This window comes from Pinus tabuliformis, chromosome 5_1 (genome assembly GCF_031772625.1).
Source record: "Pinus tabuliformis cultivar Carrire ecotype Pingquan chromosome 5_1, CPIR1, whole genome shotgun sequence".
Classification (NCBI taxonomy): Eukaryota; Viridiplantae; Streptophyta; class Pinopsida; order Pinales; family Pinaceae; genus Pinus; species Pinus tabuliformis.
In genome coordinates this window covers 878,809,587-878,829,914 of record NC_142305.1, presented here as the reverse complement: position 1 = coordinate 878,829,914, position 20,328 = coordinate 878,809,587, and the positions used below count along the sequence as shown (strand labels likewise).

General features: G+C 32.6%; 1 non-coding gene across 1 annotated transcript; it reads right to left on the bottom strand.

Moving 5' to 3' along the window:
* Window positions 1-7,062: 7,062 nt before the first annotated feature.
* On the bottom strand, window positions 7,063-7,171 carry LOC149167628 (U6 spliceosomal RNA). Its single transcript, XR_016261010.1, has one exon. It is a non-coding gene; the product is annotated as a U6 spliceosomal RNA (small nuclear RNA).
* Between the last annotated feature and the right edge of the window lie 13,157 nt (window positions 7,172-20,328).

Here is a 20,328-nt window from a genome sequence, read left to right as displayed (position 1 = left end):
AGAGGGGTTTCCTTGTGGTAGACCCAGGAAATGTTGCCATCGGTATTAACCTAAGATCTACTAAGGAGTGTTTCCACAGGAAGGATGTTGTTCTGTGATAAATTAATTGATTTTGTAAATTAAAAAAACAAAATAAAAGAGGGGTAATCTAGGCAAGAGGGTTTACGAAGTGTCCGTGAACCACAATATACACCTTAGCCGATACCAAGGACTTAACGTATGACAACCAATCTCCCTAAATGCTTTATTTGGTGTATCACGTCTACAAGGCGGCTGACTCAGTTACCTGTGGCTAAAGGATATCAACCTAGTAGGGTCTCCCAATATATACATGATGGTATGGGGAGCACAAGTACGTGATAGCATTGTCTAATTCATAACTGTTCGGTGAGAGTGTTCCCATATACTTTCCATACTCGACTGCCTCCGATATACCCAAGAGTACTAGAGAACCTCCTATATACTTTTGTACTAGAATAGGATTTCAACCCCAGGATACAATGTTGGTAGATAACGACATCTTCTAGGTTTATAGACGTCGAAACACATCTCTAGCCTAGACATCTAAATGTTTTCGTTAAGTTCCAAATGCTCCTTAGGTTAATTCAATAAATTTTAATGTTGTTCTTGAATTATGTTTCAATTTTGGGCTCAAACCATATCACCTGAATCCTAAAATGCAACTATACGAGAAAATGAAACTTTTCACTTCAATGAAAGCTAGAATAAATTAGCAAGGGAAGAGGTATCAATCAATAATGCATCAAACAAAATGCATCAAGAAAAATGCCTTTCACTAAATTTCACTTTCGTCTTCCAAATGCAATGCCAAAAGTAAAAATGACTTTCACTTTTCACTATCTTAAATGCAACTTTTTTGAAATCAAAATGATTTTACTTTACTAAGATGCGCTTATATGAATTATGATTTTATTTTCATTTTGAATGATTTGATGCACCTAAAACAGTTTTTAGCTTTCAATTACCAAAAAATGTAATATATTTTCAATGATGAATCTAAAAAGATAACTTTTCAATGCAACTAATCTAATGCATTTTCACGAAAAGTAAATTTTGAAAGGAAAGCTAAAACAAATGAAAAACGATGTTGTCAATGATTTGCACAGAAAACAACACTCAATCGTTGAGAAAAACCAACATCTCAATGACACCAACAAGCAACAAACGATGACCAATTGACTAGTAACCCTAGAACTCAGTCAGATTTCATTGCAAAGCCAAGGAGACAAATTGTGTAAATTAATCAAGACACTAATTCAAAAACATTGACAAATCCAAGAATACATGATGGGAAAAGACCTTAGAGACCAGGACACACTAGAGTTTTCAGTAGAAACCCTAAAAATTCTCACATTCAAGAATCAACGCTTCTTTATATAGAAAACCCTGTGCTGATAAGGTCATCAATGTTACTTTCCATAGCAAAACTCATGCTATCAGTGCTACTTTTCATAGCAAAACCTATGATGGTCTTCAACGCAGGTAAAGAGTGGACAACATGGTTTCCAGCGTGACTGTATAGGTAAAAAAGGGTGCTACCAGCGCAACTATCACTAATAAAACTTGCGTTGAGCGAGGAATATCGGAAAAACAAAAAGATTTCGCAAATAGTCAAGACTTAGCACTCTAACGTAGCAATCAGTGATTGTGCGGACCTATATAGACTCAAACTAACTAAGAACTCGATGGTCAGTCAAATTGATCAAGAGATCAGATGGAAAAAGAGGATGAAAAGGCTATAGCTTCCCCAATGGAGTCGTCATTTTTTGTGAAGGAAAATCCCCTCTATGGATAGAGGTGATCCCTCTAGCCCAATGTGTGGGTCTAGAAAAAAACTACACAAACTAACATACTCTTTCGTAGCTTATGTTCGACAAATGTAGAGAAAAGGAGAAACCTACCTCGCTCTGATGCTAATCGCCTGATCCTTTGGAGAATACTTTGATCTTTTTGCTCTAGGCCTCGTTCCTTAATTTTTATTCACGTCCAAGTACCTAAAAGGAAGATCAAAGAGCTATGCAAAATACAAGAGAATATATGGCATAAATCAAACATAAACTACTTAATAAATCAAGGAGTATTAAGCCAAAAACATAAATTTTACACAATTATGGAAATTGAACATCAGATGTATATATTAATAAGCTAAAAGGAGAAGCATACGACCTATGCCTTGATGTTGGAGACCTCATTTTGGTGGATGTCCAAGTCCAAGAAAAGACTCTTCAAGAACTCCTTCTCCAAGCTAGAATGGATAGCATGTAAGAATAATCTCAGCATAAGGATACAACAATCAATGACCAACAATTTGGGGATGGAAGGGAGTGAATTTATAGGAAGAGAGAGGGAGTTAGGGATCCACAAAAGAGGGAGGAAGGTCCACATATCAAGGGGAAAGCCCATGATGATAATATCAGGAGGTCCAAATGGAAGAGATCGATCATATCAACAACAACCAATATCCAACTCATTGTTCCCGAAGGTTATAGTGTACGAAGCTTCTCCTGCAGTTTGGGAAAACCTACCAAAAGGGATTCAACGTGGGTTTTCATATCAAAACTTGCACTGGCATCACTAGGGAAAGCAATGCAACCTGCCATCAGCATGGGGGGCAGGCAGTGGAGCAAAGTGCGCTGGTGCTAAAATTTGGGTTTTTAGTCAACCTTATTCAGAATAAATTCAAGGCAATTTTCCTTTGTTTCTTCAAGGATATTTTGGTCTATATATCACGATCGATATGCTACACAATAGTCAATGTTTTGGTACTTTGGGATATGGAACAAGAAGTGAACAGGAGGTATGATAAAACACTGTGTAACAAGGTAATGTTTTGTTTTGTGCACGTTCACTAAAGGTATCTTTGTGGGCTCCCCCTGTAGCGGTCCATCAACCACTATTACTTGCAGCATGCCACAACAAAGGTGTCGTCCTTGCCACGGGAGGGGCTAGCATGCCTAGGATGGGCATCTCGAGCTAGATCACCATTCATCCTCTACAAACTTGACCAGTCAAGAAACAAAGGATGCTAAGGCAATTTCTCTAGCTAGTTTGCCAGGCCACCTTATGGCCTCGACTTCTATGGAATCCATTGCAGAGCAACTGCGGCACATGTAACATGACATTGACATTCTAAGGGGCCACAAGTATGAAGACTGTAATGATATTCTAGCCTATATTGATGATATTAAATATAGTGAAACTCCAATTCTAAAGCAGTTGGACAACCTCTGGCATAGTCAACGCCGCACAAATTAGCACCTCCACAGCTAGGAAGCATGGGTGGAACATATTGACTTCCATATTCATGATTGTGTTGGTTACTTTGCATCTCCCCTTGTAATTCCCCCCCATCCCCCTCCTTGATATGTTGTTATTAGTTCAATTCTATTTTTGTGTTACACCTAGTATGCTAAGGCCATAGCACCCTCCAGAAATAATGTATGCAAACCGTCTTTCCTAGTATTCTCCAGCCCCCAATCTAAAAGCATCTGGTCGGAATGAGAGAGCAGGGACTGTTGAGACCATTTTTGTATGCTATGTTATTTTGAAAATCTAATGAAATCCATTTTGAATGAAAAAAAATAAGAATAGTAAATAAGCCTAGAAAGGGGAGAGATTATCCCTTATTGCATGGATGCAAGGAGAGCAATGATGTTTTCAAACGTTGGACACAAAACCTGTAATTAGAATTTTCTAATTAGGAATATGAATGAAATAGTTAACATAAGTCAAGGTGAGAAACTTTGTCTATAGTTCTTCTTGAGAAGGGAAGGAAAAGGTCGAACTTGAGAGCCAAAGGTATGCCATGAGGAAGATTTCCAATTGGAAGGGGGGAATTTCAATGTGGGATTAGGAATAATCACCTACAAAACAAAGTCATTACTATAGTCAGTTGAGAGTAAGGTTCTTGCACACACCTGCAATATGCAAATCAAAATCCTAAAAAACAATTATAGAGAAAACCGTGATTCTAGCAAAGCCATGGATGAAGTAAGACACCAGAAAAGACAAGGGAAAATTGAGCTTTTTTACCTACAACATGAAGGAGATTCTGACTCCTTGGACTAGAGAAATGAATGGTGAAAGAAAATGATTCTCAACAATAGAGAAATAGAGGTTGAGCGGGCCAAGATTGAAAACTCTCTGAGTAAACAAGGGGGGGAAAACAAGAGAACATGTACACTACATTCAAATCATTAGAATTAGGAGTTGAACTATGTAAATAAAAATAAAAAAAATACAAAAGGTAAAAACATAGAGCTTAATAATTACTAGTCAAACTCAAGTAGGGCCACATTTAAACTCCTCTCGGAAAATGAGCAAAACTATGAGGATAAATGTAAGGGAACCATAGTGAATAAAGCAAGAAATGCAGGGCAAGACATAGGGACCTACCTTGTAGTAGAGTAGAGTTGTGTCTAGAGAAAATGCTAAATGAGAAATGAGAAAGAACCAAGGAATGATAACCTATCTGAACAAAACCTTAATCTTTGTACACCATTGGATCTTCCAAAGTGATCTATATTGTTGACAAAAATCACGCAGGTGGTAGCCTTGTACTAGCAGTCATGTGGACTGATGTTACAAGCCCATTTGGAATGGTCACTTTCCATTGTGAGGAAAACCAATTCCTATTAGTCACCCATGAATAAGGTTTAATCTATAAACTCCAAATTCCAAAGGTTGAGGGTGGTGTGTTACGTGTAATGAGTGTAATTTTATACCAAGGTTGAGGGGTGGTACAACCCCTTTAAAATTGTGTGGGAACCATTTTAATTCTCAATGCCCAAAACCAAGGTTTTTACCTAGTGCCAAATATAAAGAGGCTAGGGTTTACATTGGGGGCGGTTATAACAATAAAATGTTTTACATATAAAGGAGATTAAAGGTTCTCAAGTCAAGGATATAATACAAGTTACAAAAAGAATGATGGAGAAATTTATGGCCATGGGTGAAACATATAGAGTAGGAAAAAAATGGAGTTAATGAATTAACATATGGCAACATTATACCAGGAATGAATAATAATGGTGTTGAGAAGATACAATTAGAGTTACTTGGTATACATGTGAAGATACATAGGGAATTTTAAGCTTATCAATAGAAAATTGATACTTCCAAACAATAAATGGTAACGGAACAAGAAAATATATCATTATAATCAACTAATAAACAAGCCAAGAAAGTAAACATGTCCTTAGAAAGTAAACTGATACATCTTATGCTTAGAAGGATGAAATGTCCTTGTATGTAATGATAATTTTTTTTTACACAATAACCATATCTAGAGGAAAACCTCTCTAGAAGCTAAGGTATGTGCTCCTCTCTATTTGCTTTATTTATTAAATGAACATTCAAGATAGTGGGGACTCACTACAAATTTACGTTTATGAAAATGTGGTATGAATGACTACTATTGAATCATTGTCCTCTTCTATAATGTTTTTGAAAAAAATTCACTCCAAGATATTGAGCTCCAGCTTGGAGGAAGTACAATGCTAAAGCTTAGAACCTCTTGCCTTAGTGGCGAAATATCTAACATATCTTCGTAGTCATTTAGGCCTGGGTTTTTGAGATCCTCAACTGTTATTTTGTAAGAATGATTAGGACCTTCGATAATCACCCCAAATTTCCACTTGTGCATTATTCCACATCTTCATGTAGTGTGAATGAATGTGTCATCTCTTTCGATGGTCATTAACAAGGAAATTAATGTGATATTGATACCATCAGAATGGTATTGGACTTAGAATACTCTCAAGAATGTGGGCACAAAAATGTGTAGGTTGAAACACCAAAAATGCCATTTGATTTCTCAAGATGGCTATGAAAGCTTCTAGAACCCAATTTCTATAATTGACCCTATAAGCCAATTCTTCCAATATATGAAGCTACAAGAGAACATACTCCAAGAGCCTTCACACATTAATATGAAAACCTATAGCCTTGCATTATCTCCATGGCACACTACCCCTTGACTGCTAGATGATTAATTCCCCTTTAGCTCATTGTCTAACACATAAAAACTAAATTAACACCTAAAAATTAACCAATTAATCCTCTAAACGGTCACCCTTAACTTCCAATTCCCATACAACTCCCATAATACCTAACTCATAAACCCTAACCCACATCTTAACCCATAACCCATTTAGGAGATCAAACCCTAATTAGCTAACCCTTTATTTTGTAACCCCTTAAAATCTAAAATTTTAAGATACCAATCTCTCAACCTTGAAAAATACAACTCACTTATTCTCGTAGACAATAACATATGAGACCCTACGAACTATGAAATGTTTAATTAAAATATCGTTTAGGCCTTTAATGAATTTTAATCTCATTAACCCTACGCTAAATTTTAATCAATAATTTAATCATTTAATTGGCCATATTTAAATCAATAATTTAATCATTTAATTGACCATAGTTAACCTACTCACACTATAAAATGTAATATCGAACATGATGTGATTCCAATTTGGAAGTTACAAGTACTTCTAAAAAGTTGAGTATATTTTTTCTGAAATTAGATGCGCATCGTTCTTTTCGCTGGAAATTACTTCTAAAAGGTTCGCTATATTTTTCCTTTCACCGGAAATTACTTCTAAAAGGTTCGCTATATTTTACTGAAATTAGATCATCCGGTTAAAATACTTCTAAAAGGTTCGGTATATTTTTCCTGAAATTAGATCCGCATAACGATGGATCGAAGACTCATGTCCATTTTATTGATTTTTTTTTTAATACTCATATTATTAGGTAATTGTTTCCTCCAATTTATTGATTCTTTTTCAATACTCATATTTCTAGGTAATCTTTTCCTCCAATTTATTGATTTTTTTTCAATCTTTTCCTGGGTGCAAAATAATTGAACAAGTTTTGTGGAAATCATTTTTATAGTATAATTATTGGAGTTGATTTACCAATGCCTAATTTAATTTCCAGATGCTAAATTTGGATATGCCGCAGACATCAAACAAAAAGAGGTATCATTTCTTCAAATTTCCATAAATTAGATATTTGTTTTTTTTCAGAGAAAAAAATTTGGACCATCTCTCGATTTGTGCGTGTCATCCTTGCCCAGGGGCTATGCTAATCTTCTCTGTATCGTTCCAATTCTAAACAGAAAAAAAATAAAATAAAATTTGAAATAAAAAAAATTAAATATCCCGTAATAGTAAAATAACATGTTAAATCTTTATTTTATTTCTATATAAAGTTGATTCTGTACACATCTTCAACCTTTTTTCTTTATAGTTAAGTTGTTTGATGTTTTTCAATCTATTTGTAGTTATATAGGTTCCAATATATCAGTTATCTAATAATTTAAGTGATGTACATAACTAATCAAAATTAAAATCATATTTTTTCGATATTGTTAATCCATAAACAAAACCCTTCCTTTTATCATGATAAGAGAGATGTCAAGGTCATAGAGAGGTATGCCATGGCCTCTATCCTAATAATAATTTAAGTGATGTACATAACTAATCAAAATTAAAATCATATTTTTTAGATATTGTTAATCCATAAACAAAACCCTTCCTTTTATCATGATAAGAGAGATGTCAAGGTCATAGAGAGGTATGCCATGGCCTCTATCCTAATAATATAAAACTTTTTTATTTCAATTAATTTTTCTATTTTATTTTAACTAATTTCAGATTATTCATCTTATGGTGTATTCTTTATTTTAGGTGTTGAGCATTAAAATAGTTTTAAAGTCTAATAATGCTAAAGTGGAGTGAATAAAAATATTTAATATATTTAAGAAAAAATGAATAGAAAATATGTAAAATAAAATGGTAAATGTGAAAATTTAATATTAAACAACAATATAAATGGATTGATATAATTTTTTTTTGTTTAATTTCTTTTTAAGGCTAAGTGGAAATTCCCAATCCCTTTTCCTTGATCTGAAGTTAATTCATTTTGTATCTCATAGGCACTTCAAAGGAATGGAACAAAAGAAGCAGCGTTAGGAACAAAAGAAGCAGCGTTAGGAGATGAAAGTGCAGGTGGTGGGTGGTTTCCCATACGGGAGAAAAAGTACAAAGTAGCATTCAATTTGAGTGGACATTTAGAAGCGTTCTCCAAGTGTTCGAGTTGTAAGTGTTGCCAAACAGGAGAAGGAGAAGGAGAAGGAGAAGGAGAAGGAGAAGGAGAAGGACAAGGACAAGGACAAGGAGAAGATGTTCATTTACGCCCAAGTCATGTAGTTGTGCACAGTGTTAACATCACACTCATAGAATTGTGCACAGTGTTAACATCACACTCATAGAATCTTGATTGATAGTGATAGTGATTGATTTTATGAGTTGGTTAATTATAGAATTTTGAATTTGTAAAATTATTTGAACTATTTTTGTTTTTTTTGCTGGATCAATGTAGATAAAACAATTGTTATATATATATATATATAGAAGTTAATGACAATTGTTTATTAAATTCGTGACTAGAATGGAAAGTGGGGAAGCTTGTATTAAATTTTGTAATAATAAAAATGTGTGAGTAAATTTATAATATTATTGTTTGTTTTACATAGAAATATATTAACAAAAAAATTATTCATAATAATATAATAGTTAAAATATATAATGTTTTTTATATTTTCACACACTTTGGTAAACTTAAACCATATCTATATAAATATAATAGACAAGAAAAACTAATTATCTGTTTTTTTGTTATTTTGTTATTTTCCTATATTTATGTGGACACCCAAATATTTTAATCCATTCTCTATCTTCAAATCCATTTTGGAAATGAAAAAAAGATAGCACAGGTTATATTTTAAATGAAGTCCTATAAACAACAAGTAAATTGTATTCGGTTATAATTCCTTCAAGTTGTGTTCCAAAAGTTTATTCATAACAGTTTTATGTAAATTATATATGTATTATTTCTATTTAAGGGAATTTGGCAACTAGTTATAACAATAATGAAACAAGTTTCTGGAAAAACTGTGTTAATAATAGTTATAACAATGTCAAAGAGGCTTTGAACCTATTTAGAAAAACATATGTAATTATAAAAAAAAATTGCGACAAAAAAGTAGAGTATTTCCAGTGGTTAATTTTTTTACAATTACTAGCATCACTGAAACCCACTAAGATTACATATAAAATGGTAAAGGATTCAACTTATGGACAACTATGAACCATTAGAAATTTAAAAGTAATTTAGTAGAGGAATCTTGAAAAAGCTAACCACACATGTTAATGGATGGGTTGTGAAAATATACATATATAGATTTTTTATTAGAATTTGGATGAATTTAAAATTCAAATAAGTCTTAAAAATCATTTTCATAACATATAATGATTGCACCACAAGGAATTTTCAATCCAATATGAGGAATAAGTATAATTCCTTCCATGCTCAACGTGAAATTACATATTCATACATAGAATTTATCAAGAAAATATTTCAAAGCTATCCATAACTAAAATATTTTAGTTTCCATTTTAAATAAAATATTGTTATATCAACTCTAAATTTGAATTAAAAGGTATTTTCTACAACCCATTATGATACAGACCTCTAAATCCTTCTATGCTCAACATGAATATAATGCATGTCATTTATAAAAATATGTGTATAGGGAAATTCTAAATTAGTCTATCCAGTCCATTTGTAATCACACAACTTGGAGTCAATTAGATATTTAAAAATATTAATAGCAAGAAAAACAATTCATTGTAAACCATAAATAAATTGTTTCAATGTCCACCCTGTGTTTTACACATACATATAGAAATTAAAAGTACATATGCACTGACATATAACAATTAAAAATAAAATATTTGATATTGTTAAAATAATGGATTGCTACTCATATGAGGGAGATGTGAAATTCCTTTGATTCTTCTTACCTACCCAGACACCTATATATAGATAAATTGGTAGATATTGCAAAATAATGTATACCCATATTGATTCTAAAACTATATCTCAAATATAGACCCAAATAGATTTCAATGTGAATTTACAAATATCATGCATTTCTGAAAGTTAGATTCAAAAAACATATAGATTAGAATTTAAATACAAATTAGTAGTAGTATCAAACTATTCTAGGAAATTAGTAGTACTATCAAACTCATTCGTGCATATATAAATTAGAATAAAAAAAAACATACAAATTAGAATTTAAATACAAATTAGTAGTAGTATCAAACTCATTCCTGCATGTATAAATTAGAATTTAAATGCAAATTAGCAATAGTATCAAACTATTCTAGGAAATTAGTAGTACTATCAAACTCATTTGTGCATGACACCTTGTTCACAATCAACTCTTCCTCTAGCTAGTTCTTTAGAAGATGTAGAATATCTAATCAATCTTGTTCACACTCAAATCTTCCTCTAGCTAGTTCTTTAGAAGATGTAGAATATCTAATCAATCTTGTTCACACTCAACTCTTCCTCTAGCTAGTTCTTTAGAAGGCGTAGGATATCTAATCAAGTGGGCCTTTGAAGGTCTTGAATTACCATGATCTTCCTCTAGCTAGTTCTTTAGAAGACGTAGAATATCTAATCAATTTGGGCCCTTGAAGGTCTTGAATTACCATGATTTAACATTTGATTTCGTGCATACAATCTTGCTAGTATGCCATTTGTTCTCTTTCTTCATGGATTCTTATACCTAGTCTTCCAAAAATCACTTAATACTACCAATCCTTTTAATGTGTGTATATAAATCATTCTTCACAAAATGTTCTACATGGTCGTGAACTACGAGCAAACATGCCATGCCTTAGAAATGATACCTAGTCACTTATTGATTCTTTCACAACATAAATAATTTCTCATGTTCGGTGTGCTAGGGGTAGCACGTAACGCTTGATCTGTATCTAGAATAGCCAAAAGGGACGTAAATAGATGCTTAGGCCTTAGGTTACTAATTTTCCTCTCTCAACATATATTACTAATATACTAATCCATGGAAGAATGTGTAAGAGCATCTACCATAGCTATTTAATGGTTTTGAAGGTCCTATTCCTTGAACATCTACTTTCCACATCCATTTTTTTCAAATATTTTTATCTTTAATATGAACCTATTTAGTTTGTAATTTTCTTTAGACCTTGTTATAATGCGCATTATGCACAATCAACGATTGCTATTGATTGTTGACTATGCATAGTACTATTGATCAATTATGCTCATATTAATAGTCATTGATTGCATACTCAGTGGTCACATAATAAGGTACCATGACTTAACTTGTTCAACCTCAAAATTCACATTATTCCTGAAAGGTAGTTCATTGAATCAATTACAATAGATTATAGCCAATACCACATAAACCATCATGAAAGGTCTCTTAAACATTCAATAAATTTCCAATTGGAATGAAATTTCATTAGAAATCAATTATCCCCAGTCAAACATAGTTTCTTTTTTGAATGATTAGTATATAATGTAAAGGATTGATGTAGGTATATGGGACATTGATTTTCATCTCATTATCCATGAAAGCAAATTGGTGAAGTCACAATAAGGTTGTACTATATTTGATACCTCAATGGATGAGAGATTTGATAGCATCTATGATAGCTTAGCCATTTATTCCTCGAGTAAATTTACACCCCCAAAGTAAGAGTTTAGGAAGGATTCTACTTCAAGTACCTTGAGTTGTCTATTTAGCTTAGGAAATCGTAGAATTATTCTAAATAACTTGTGTATCAAGAGTATTGGATTCGTTTTGTAGAAAGCTACCCCAATCATTTTAGTCATGGAGTCACAACAATGAGCACACTAGGAAACAAGTTCTCTAAAATTGAATACTTCTAGAATGTGACCAAAAGTTTCTAGGCTAGTGGTCTATATTTTATTCATTATCTTCTACTCAGTTGTAAATATCAAATATCACTGGTATACCATTGACCACTAGAAGTTCTTACCCTATAAGTCTATAAAGTTATAATTATATCCAAAAAAAAAACCACCTCCTTAATTTTTATCACCACATTCCTTTTTTATTACAATTCACATGGTTATGTGTGACACATTAAGTGTTGCACTACAAAGCTCTTAGTTGTTTTAAGGCCATGTTAATGATTGAAATTTACTAAAACTTCTCTTCATCATGTAACACATTCATTAGGACATACAAGAAATATGATCGGGGGTTAGTTGATAAAGACATATAGAAATACAATAGATTTGATTCATATGATTTCATATTGCCACCTTTTACCTTAAATATCAGACCTTCTTAAATGTTCCTTCAAATAACCTTGAAAGTAGAAAAAGGGATACTTTTGTGAATCTTCATAACTATGGATTGTAAATGAACATACCATTCTTTACATAAATAAGCAACATTATGATGTAGATCATTCACATGTGTGAAGATGAAGGAGGATGTAGGAATGAGAAGTGTGGGAGTAGGGTGTGAAATGCTTATGTTGAGGAAAGGGTATGGGAAATATTGCACACATGAATAGAGAATCTATTAAGTGTGGAGAGAAATGTGAAGAAAATAATGTGTGGTATTATGGAACATAAAATGTGCGAGTGTGGAGAGTTCATTTTGGGCTACAAGTTTCCACACAAAGTTTCAAAATTTTAAAAAGTATGAAGTACTCAAGAGAAATAGGAAGTGAAAATATTTTGAAGGATTAATGATGAATGAATATGGCAGAGGAATTGGCAGGGTTATACAAGAAAATGAATCAATAATATTCTATAGTATACTATTATCTCATAAAATATCGCTTTCCAAATTAGCAGATAAAGACAATTAAGAAAGTTTCATAAATTATATGAGTTTCCATTGCAGATTTCTTGTACTCTTATCCATCAACCCATTGTTTTGATTCGTTATCATCTCATTTAGCATCCTTGCGCATGAAAAAAGTGGGAAAGATAGTGTGAAATCCCTCTTACGAGTGTAATTGTGCATAAACGTCTGAGATAACAATACCTCATTAAATTTTATTAAGCTAGAAAAAGATTATGTATATATATTGAAGAAAATTAAATTAAAATATTATGCGGGAAATACTCACTAGAATCTAAAAACTATTGACAAATAAAACAATAGAGATTCCTAATGGATCATTCCCACATACTCCAAATGTGTATAAATTATGGTGTGGATTTGAAATTGCTCATGAAGTTTTAATCAAAATCACAAGACAAAAACCTACTCTATTGCTCTGTGGAATTCAATTCACAACTTAGAACATCAATCATAAACATGCAATGAGAGATATCACACATGCACACAGTATTTTTCCAGGGGAAAAAAATATGTTAAAAACCCCTATGCCTACTTGCATTAATCTGATGAAGAGAGATAATTACAATTTCTTTTCTCAACTGAGTACATCCTACAAGTGAATAACCTATCCCTCTACTCAATGAGAAGCTTTGACCCAGACTAAGTCAATTTATGGTTCTTCTTGAGCCCCTATTTCCTTGCCTAATTCCTTGAGAAATTAGGCCCCTATTATTTAGGAAATTCCTCAAATTGATTGCACAATTCCCAAGGTTGATCATTGTCAGCCACTTTCACCTTTACCACCACCATTTCACTCACATGTCACAACAACATGACCATATAACCTTTCATTAGCCTCCATTTTCATAATTATATGGGTACCTTTGTATTTTCCTAAAGTTAATGATTTCTAGTATTATAAGTGAATTAAATGGTTAAAACTTAGAAAAATGACATACTTGCTAATACTTAAAATTGGTTTGAGTTTCATGACATGTGTAGATCATTTGGAAGCTTCCAAGGCACCCATATGTGGCCTCCAATGCTCAAATTCGAATTCCCTTCAAGTTATGGAAGAAGATTTGGATAAAAGTCAAAGAGGATATGTGTCTCATCAATACCTATTTGAGTTGTAACTCTATGAGATTTTATAGGGATCTAGGGAGAGAATAATGGACCTCCATTAATGAGGTAGCTTCTTATGTTTTTGTATAAATAGGAGAGCCTCTCCTTTCAAAGGCATGTGTAAAGTTGGGGAAATGCTCATGTTTTGAATATAGAATTTGGATTTGGCACCATGCTCATGAGTGATGTTCATCTTGATTTGGTTATGCTTGCATTTGGAGCCTCTCAACTTGCCATCTCTCATGCTTTTGGATTGGCCACCTATAATGTGTGAGATTTATTGTTTTTCATAGATTAAGATTTATTTCTTTCATATCTTTTCCTGTGTGAGAGGTTAAGAGTGATTGTCTTTATTTTCTTTCTACCTAGAAGTTAAGAGAATTTGTTTTTATTTGCTTTCATATCTTTTCCTATGCGAGAGTTTAAGGGTGATTTTTTTTATTTTCTTTCTACCTAGAAGTTAAGAGCATTTGTTTTTATTTGCTTCCCTATCTTTTCCTATGTGAGAGGTTAAGAATGATTGTTTTTGCTTTCATTTCTGAAAGACTGGTGTGCTTTTCAATTCCTACAAGATTTAAAGATTAAGATTTCAACTCCGCGCGATGTACTATAATTGTACCATAATTTCTTTTGAGTTGATTGTTGAATTAGAATAGGAATTTGGTTTGTCATTATTGGTTTCATAGTTAGGTTTATCTAAATTGGAAGTTAATTTCTAGCATATACAGTGCACGCATGCTTCGCAAGTTTTATGAAACCCTCGAGTTGACAATTAAATGATAGGTAATTAATTGGCCTCAACATTTTGGCGTCGTTGCCAAGGAAGTGTGCATAGGAACTAGCTTTTAGTCTAGAGTTCATTTTTCAGTTTTTTTCTAGATGCATGATTAAAGCATGTAGATGCATTAATCATTTAGCTGCATATCATTTTTATAAAAAATATATATAAAAAAAAATCGATGTTAACCATTTATGGATAAAGGATCTAGAATGTAGATCAAACATTCTTTGGAGCACAAGGACTACATTGAGGAATGGTATTGAAACGTGATTGTGCCACGAAATTTATCTGTTCTTCAAGAGATCTTTGCGGTAAATCTAAAGGTCAAAATTACTTCTCATGTCCTCATACATAATTAGGTACATTTTTGCAACTTTGGATATGAACATTCTAGAAAGTTTAATCCGTAAATGGCTCCATTGGAAACATTCTTATACTTAAAAAATAAAATAAAAAATCATTCAAGTAGATAAATTAGGGAAAATAAAATGAAGCTTGATTGCATTTTTTTTAAGTTCTCGATTACATTTTTTTTTAAGTTCTTAATTGCATTTTTTTTTAATTTTTAGACTTTAAAACATTTTAGAATTTTATTTATTTTCTCACATTCTTTCACTAACCTCACAAAAATATTTTCAATAAAAAACAAATCATGTTAAATTTTCAAAAAATAAAAAATAAAAAAATAAACTTCATGTTTTTTAATAAGGGAAATGTAAATTTTTAATAAAAATTATCAATTCTTTTTTTAAAGAGAATTGAGAAATTGACAATTTAAGTTCTCATGCGGCCTACAAAAAAAAAATCAATTGCATTAGCTTAAAAAAAAAAAATCCAAAATTCATCATTTAAAAAAAAATAAAAAAATTAGATCATGCTTTAAATTGTTGCATATCTATTCCATGAACCTGATTTAATTCTAGTGCATCCATCACGATCCAATGTCAACTTTGTTGCCATGGGATAATCCACACAAAGATTTTCTGCTATATTCAAAATTTTCTCGCCATCCTCCAACAACTCCTCCTTGATACCAATCTGCAAGTCCATCTCCATTTCGTTTTCCTTTTCTGGCAAAGGTCTCTTCAACACCGAATACCTCCTCCCCATTCTTTGGTACCCCTTGCACCAAAAGAATAATCGTTCTGGCTGGTTTCTGCTTGAGATAAAATTTTCCCTTATCATCCATTGGAGGCAGATGGCCTCGGCAAGGCAGTCTGGAGGAACCCATGAAAATCTATGAACAACTCAGTCCCTACAGCTCCTTTCAACGACAAACTGGGGTGTGAACTGAGAAATACATTGAAGGTGACAGAGTACATTTTGTTGAGAAATGTAGGTTGTTTGCTCTGTATATGTGAAAAAAAAATTCATATAAGCCAACGATAGTGGAGACCATGAAGGCAGTTGTTTCTGAATAGGAAGAAATCAAGCACTCTAAGGTAGTTTTGGAAGAGAAGCTTCTTCACTTGCAGTCAGATTACTTCATGGCACTATAAATCATGATCTATATTTTCACACAATCTCACATACTTGCCACACGGATTACAATACTTTTTTCTATTCCCATAGATGTTCAGATGTTTATCAAGATCAGCTGGCAGTGAAAACTTGCACTTGTCACGTTCATGGATGACTAGTAATTCACAGTCAATGGGTTCACCACACTGTGAACAAGATACAAACAAATATCTCTGATGGTTCCATTGGAAAAATGATGTGATATAATTTGGGTTTGAGATGAAGACTAATTTAATGCACTCCTCATCCATGCTTGACCATGGACATGGAAGACCAAGCAATTACCTGAGTAGAGGATATGTGTAACAACTTAAAAACGACAGTTTTAAAACGCAATTTCTGGCCAAATGAAAAAAAAAAAAAATCAAAAAGCTTAAACTTGGGTTTTTCTCAAAACAGGGTCAATTTTAAAACCCTGGAATGATTTTAGTAAATTCGTAACCGATTGGTAGATATTCGGGGTTATCTAGAGCCTTATTTGGAAAATTGCGTGAGAAAAAATGGTTTTTAATTAATGCACAGAGATAGTGGCGACCATTCAGTTTTTTCATGCGAACAATCCACCAAGAATTTGGTTTCCCTGATCTACAGGAGGTAGATCCACCACAGATTTCTCGAGTTCCAGCGATTGTTTGGTTTAGATCCCGAAGCGATTGCAATGGCACAGGATGCTCCGAGGACCAGAAGAAAAAAATTGAGTGCATCAAAGTCCAATGGTTCTTCTGATAAAGCTCCAAATCTTGAACAAAGTTGTATCCAGATACGCACCCAGGGTAGATTGGAGTTAGCCTCTGCATAAAGAATTATACACCTTGAACCCTGAACGCTTCTTTGTTCAAACTTTTATTGATGCTGTTAATGAGAATGCAGAGGAAATTTTCGAGTATTCTCATGTTCCAGGTCAAGTCATGCTGCATGTTGGTCGCCATCGTCATGGAGCAAAGGAAATTATTTCTGGTCATAGAATGAATTTGATTCTTTGGTGTAGAAGCGTTGTATTCAGGGAGCTTGAGAAGCACCAACGTGATTTCTTTAGCTGGTGTGGAGAATGCCTTCACCAGAAGAAAGAACACCGCCAGTAGCTCTTGGATGCAAGACATCAGGATTTTTTTCAAACATGAGGATTCTTTTTGCAGGAATTTTATAGCAGATCAGAATCTAAGAGGCATTTCAGGTGACTATTCCCGCAACAGTGAGGAAGAAGGAATTTCAAGATCAATTAGGGCGAAGCATCGGTCTGTTGAGAATGAAATGGTTTTCCTGGCAATTTCGTTTTCTTTTTATTAAGTTGTTTTTATTTTTATTTTTTGTGTTATATATATATATATATATATATATATATATATATATATATATATATATATATATTATTACGTTGTATTTTTTTATTTTATTTTTAAATGTTATATGATATTTATGTTATATGTTGCCCATGGGGCTTTGGACTGATGGTGAATGGGTGCACTGTTAAGGCACTCCTTGCGATAGGTCACTGGTTCAAATCCCTCGTCGGTGCTTACCTACCAAAAAAAAAGATATTTATGTTACATGTTACATTTTTTTCCTGTTTTAATGTTTTATGTATAATGTTATGGTTTTTTTCGTATATATTTTAATGTTATGTTTTAGATTGTACATTTATGTTATAGGAATTTTTTTAATTTTCTTTTTGTTAAATTTGTTTATATATATTTTTTAGTTTGTAGATATATTTTTCTTGTTATGTTTTTCTTTTATATACATCTATTTTATTTTATTTTATTTTTAGTTAATAAATATTTCATTAATTTTTAGATTGTGTGTTTTATTATTATTATTACTATTATTATTATTTAAGAAAATTGCCATAAAAAAATTGATGTGAAATTCAATTCTTGATTGAAGCAAAGTAAAAGAAAAATGAATTTTTGTGATGGTCCACTCAAACACACCTGTCACAAAATATATATATATATATATATATATATATATATATAATTTGCTAATTTTTCTGAAAGAGGCATTGATCAATTTGAAGATTGGACTGATTATTTGTTCATAACAAAAATGCATAGCTGTGTATACTTAATTGTATGTTCAGGATTTTAGCTACAGAAACTGCACAATTCTATAGCTAAACCACAATTTTGCAGCTGAACCACAATTCTGCAGCTATGCATTTAACTTAATGATCTACTTGTAAACAATGCACTCTAATCAGAAAATCATGATCAAAATTTGATGGTTTTGTCTAATGATTATGTTTTCAAGCATGATGCAGGAAAGAAGAAGAACTATGAAGGCATTTTATCCACAGGATTGGTTGATGAATTTTTTTATCGAAGATTGTTTTGCAGGAATCATCCAACATTCGCAAATAAGATTTATTTATCTTTATAAAATGCTATGATTCAAACATAAATTGAGGAAATTGTTTTTTTAGAAATTGGATTTATTATCACAATTGTGAAATTGGACTAACCATTTGAAACAAAAACACGTCATGAACCTGTTAATTATGCAAATTTTTCGTATGTATCAAAAAGAAATTGATCACTTCTCTTTGAACACACTTACGTTTTATTGCAATGTTGGTGCCATGATTGTTTTCAGGTTCTAGGGCAATCAAAGAATTGAAGGAAGCCAATTATGCATGGTTGGTTTTCTACGATCAATTTCAAGAGACATAAACCAATTGAATCCATTTCTATCATCCATAAATGCCATCATTTTTCCTCTCCAAACTCACAATCTATCCAAGCATTTTCGTTAAGCATCATCATCACCATTTTCCTTGCAAAGAGTTGCATGTTTCCTTCACATTTTCCATTTACATTTTCCGTTCACATTTTCCATAATTTCCATTCATAGAGACATTCAGCTCGCTTACATGTTGATTTGTCATTTTGCTTTCCGTTCGCTTGTTTACCCTCTTGTCATTTTCCTTTCCATTAAATAAACCTTGATCCACTACAAAATTTTTCATTCATAGTTCTTCCAAAATCATCATTTCATACTCGCGTTAGATGATGGAGGATTCATTAAGGCCTTCCTTCTAACAAGTCTTGGCCTATCGACATCAACACATTATCTAGGTTCAAGGCTAGAGTCCTTATTAGTACCTTGAGGCTTGTATGCATCAATGACAAGTTCTCTCGCTGACAATCATGGGAATACATCAATGTCCCTTGATCGTTGGATCTTGCAAGTGGCTCAACATCAGCTCATCTATTCGCACTTTGCAAGATTTACTTAGGTACCTTGGTACTCGTTGACATTAATGGTGAATTTTCCTTGCATTTGTTAACGACATTCATCAATGGCTGGTAATCCAATGACTCCTCTTCATGTTCGGCAACAACACATTCATTCGCATGACTAGAATTGTACCATCGGGTTTTGTAGCAGGTGAAGACTATATCATTTAGCATTTTGCAGCAGATACAACAGATTTAGCAACAACAATAAAGAATAGACTTTCACCACCTCATCCACTATTTATGCAACCAAGAAGCAGATGAAATTCTACATTCTATTCCATGATCTAGCAGCACCTACAACTTCTCTACATATGCACAATTTGTCCACTTCCTAGGTAAGTAAAGGTATGCTATTTTCTAGCTTTTAATCATAGAATTCCTTGAATACTGAAGTTATAATTTTTCGAAAATACTTCACCATATTTCCTTTCTCATTTGAAAAATTGTAAACACCTTTAGTTGGGGGGAAGGGACATCCATTTACTATCACATCCATATCACTTCATTCCATTTCACTTCATTTCATCCTAACATACTTCTCCTAATCAATTGTGATTGAATTATGGTTCAAAAGTTATGTGATTTGAAAATAATGTCTAAATGATGAGCATATTATATGGTTGATTTAAAGATGCATTCTTAAACATGTTCAATGAATCTTGCTGCAACAAAAAGAAACAAAGTATTACAACACAAGAACCAATACCAATTAAGATTTGGTTGTCACGCAAGAACCAATCAAACATGTTACAATTCAATGTATGACAAGGAATACTTTGTAAAACAAAATTAAATTGTCAAATACTATCAAATGCAAAGTTTGAGGACATATGATATAAGCCAAGCTCATTCAAAAGCAAATCATGATTAAAAAAAATGCAGTGGATTTCATGAGGACATACAAT